This window comes from Tupaia chinensis, unplaced genomic scaffold (genome assembly GCF_000334495.1).
Source record: "Tupaia chinensis unplaced genomic scaffold, TupChi_1.0 Scaffold000105_1, whole genome shotgun sequence".
NCBI classification, from domain to species: domain Eukaryota; kingdom Metazoa; phylum Chordata; class Mammalia; order Scandentia; family Tupaiidae; genus Tupaia; species Tupaia belangeri.
In genome coordinates this window covers 4,642,633-4,646,204 of record NW_006159569.1, presented here as the reverse complement: position 1 = coordinate 4,646,204, position 3,572 = coordinate 4,642,633, and the positions used below count along the sequence as shown (strand labels likewise).

Here is a 3,572-nt window from a genome sequence, read left to right as displayed (position 1 = left end):
CTATATAAACAAATTGTAAAAAGTAGTGATCTTTCTTCTTTACCATTAATTTGCTTCAGTTTTCTAACATTATTGCTAAAAAAATTGACAATAATAAGACACTGCATAAGAGTAGAATGATAAATATAGATTTAAGACTCAAAACATAATTGTATTAGATTTATGTGGTTGGTATGCTTAATGCATCCCTCATAGTTTATACTGTGAATGAGATATTTTAAAAATATACAAAAACAACCTTGATGGTTATTTTAAAAGACTATGGGACTAAACAAAGTATTTCAATATTTATAGCTATTCATAAATATTAAGTAGAGTAACTGAGAATTTCCCATTATATAGTAGCTTTTGAGCTATATGCATGAAATCTTAATTTCCAAATACCATTCCCAACTATTGCAAAAGCTGCAGTTTTTCTTGCTAACAGATCACATGAAACTATAATTTAGACTGAGACTTCAGTTGATACATCTTTTATTTGTATTTACTTTCTTAGGAAACAAAAAGAATTACAGGAATAGAGAACTTATATACCAATATATTTGTTATCTAAAGGTCCTTATGATGAATATATTGTCATTAAAAGATCATACTTGCTGGGGCCAGCAGGTGGCATGGTGGTTTAAACACTGGACTCCTACATGGCTGACTGTGGTTTGAGTCCCCAACCCAGTGGCTTGAAACAGGCCAGACACATGTGCATGTGTGCCCAAACTCCTGAGAGGAGAATGGAGGAGAAGAAACTGTGACATAGCCATGTCCCCTAATGGGATGATTTCTCACTTTTGGTCTCTCTGTCTCTCTCTGTCCCTCCAGTGAGCACACGTGCCCTTTAGCAAAATCTCTCTCTCTCAAAAAAAGGAAACAAAAATCACACCTCCTAATAGAGTGACAAATATACTTTAGGCCATTCATACACTTAGCTCATTCCATACATCCCAAACAGCACATGAAGCTATCTTATTTAATAATGAGAATACAATGAAATTTTGTAAAAAATGTTGTCTTCGAAAGATCTGAGTTTTGTAGAAATTTTGACTTGGATGTTTTCTACTATTGGTTTCCAAACTGTATAACCCTATAGTCCAGCTATAAATAAACATTTTTTTTTTTGCATTTCAAAAAATTTATGTTTAATCACTGTACATCTTTACAGTGTATAATATGTTTTTTCAGCAAGAATACAGTGCATATTAGTCAAGTCAAAGGTATTACCTTATCATTAATAGTTAACTTTTTGTTTTCATGTTTATTTAATTTTTTTCCCTGATCTTCTCCCTTTCACCCTGTTACCCACTCCAATTACCCATCCCCTCCAATACTGTCTCCAGTATCTACAGTTGCCCTCCCTACTATTATACGTTCCAATCTTTCAGTTTCTGCTGTAGAGTGCAGACATTCGGTATATATTAAACAGAGATACACAATGCCTATCTTTCGTATTAGATGTCAGGGCCTCATTGTTTGTTTTATGACTGAGTAGTATTCTATAGGGCACATGTGCCATATTTTTCCAATCTACTCATCTGCTCTTGGACATTTGCGATGATTCCATGTTCTAGCAATTCTGAATAATGCTGCAATAAACATGGGAGTGCAAATATTTTTCCAGCTGAGTGTATTTCTATCCTTTGGGTAGATATCAAGGAGCGGAATTACTGGGTCATGTGGTAGTTCTACCTATAGATTTCTGAGGAAGCTCTGTATTGTTCTCCATGGTGATTGTACTAATTTATATTCCCACCAGCAATGTAGGAAAACTCCCTTTCACCACAGCCTCTCCAGCACTTATTATTTTTTTAAACCTTAGTCAATCTGACCAGAGTTAAGTGGTATCTCATTGTTATTTTTATTTGCATTTCCTTTATGGTAAGAGATATTAAGCATTTTTCCATATGCTTTTTGGCTGTTCATATGTCTTCATTGGAGAATTGTCTGTTCAGCTCATTTGTCCATTTTTTAATTGGATTTCTTTTTGTGGGTAAGCTGCTTGAATTACTGCATATTCTGTTATCAGTACCTTATCTGAGGCATAGTTCGCAAATATATTCACCTAGTTGGAGGGTTGTTTCCTCATTCTAATTGTTTCTTTTGCTGTGCAGAAGCTTTTTAGCTTGATGTACTGCCACTGGTCTATTTGGGGGAATATTATTTGTGCTTTTTATCTAAGAAGTCTTTGCCTACTCCAGTGTCTCCAAGAGTTTTCTACCAGTAGTTTTATATCGCGTTGTCGGAAAAGTCATGATGCATTTTTCTAAGCAGACATTAGTTATGATTTTCCAATGACTCAATAGTTTGAGGTTTTATGCTTAGATCTTTGATCCATTTTGAGATGATTTTTGTTAATGGTGAGAGATGGAGGTCTAGTTCATTTTTGTTTTTTCTTCTGCAGGTGAACACTCAGTTTTTCCACCCCATTTACTGAAGAAATTTTCTTTTCCCCACTGTATTGTTTTGTATCCTTTGTCAGAAATCAGTTGTCTATATATTTTGGGGGATTATTTCTGGATTGTTTACTCTGTTCTTTTGGTCTACCTGCCTGTATTTGTGCCAATACTATGCTGTTTTGATTGTCACAGCTTTGTAATATATTTTGAAGTCTGGAGGTGAGATGCCTTCCACTTTATTCTTCCCTCACAGTATTGCTTTGCTGATATGGGGCTTTTTATTTTTCCAGACAAATTTAACAGTTGTTATTTTTTTCTATTTCTGTGAGGTATCTCTGGTAGTTTGATTGTAATTGCATTGAACTTTTAAGATTAATTTGGGGTAGGATTGATATTTTCAATTAGCAATAATCGCGCCTCGGATAAACCTCATTGGCTACGATACTGCCACTGCGCAAAGTTGGCAGGGATTGATATTTCGATAATATTTATTCTTCCAATACAAGAACATGGATGTCTTTTCAGTTTTTTTGTATCATTTTCAATTTCTTTTAACAATTTTTTTTTGTAGTTTTGCTTGTGGAGGTCTTTGACTTCTTTGGGTTAGGATTATTCTTAGGAATATTTTTTGTGGTATTGTACATGGAATGCATTCTTCAATTCTGTCTCCGTTTGTTCACTATTAGTGTATAAAAATGCTATAGATTTTCTTCGTGTTGATATTGTAACCTGCCACTTTATTGTATTCATTTATTACTCCCAGGAGTTCTTTTTTTTGTGTGGATTTTCTATATATAAAATCATACCATCTGCGAATAGAGATAATTTCACTTTTTCTGTTCCTGTTTTAATACCTTTTAGTTTCTTGTCTGATTTTATTGGTTTGGACTTCCAGTTTTATGAGACAGAGTGTAGAAAGTGAGCAGACAGTTTTTAGTGGAAAAGCTTTCAGCTTTTCTCTTTTCAGTATGACGTTAGCTGTAGGTTTGCACAGACACTTTTATTGTGTTGAGGAACGTCCCTTCTATGCTAGTTTTGCTAAGACTCTTAATCATGAAGGGATATTTTATTTTATCAAATGCTTTTTCTGTATTGATATGATTATATGGTTTTTATCTTTCCTTCTGTTAATGTGATGTATTATATTTATTGTTTTGTGTATATTGAGTCACCCTTGCATCCATG

At 33.9% G+C, this 3,572-nt stretch overlaps 1 non-coding gene across 1 annotated transcript; it reads right to left on the bottom strand.

Moving 5' to 3' along the window:
- Positions 1–2,702: 2,702 nt before the first annotated feature.
- LOC114006967 (U4 spliceosomal RNA) lies at positions 2,703–2,849 on the bottom strand. Its single transcript, XR_003548618.1, has one exon. It is a non-coding gene; the product is annotated as a U4 spliceosomal RNA (small nuclear RNA).
- Between the last annotated feature and the right edge of the window lie 723 nt (positions 2,850–3,572).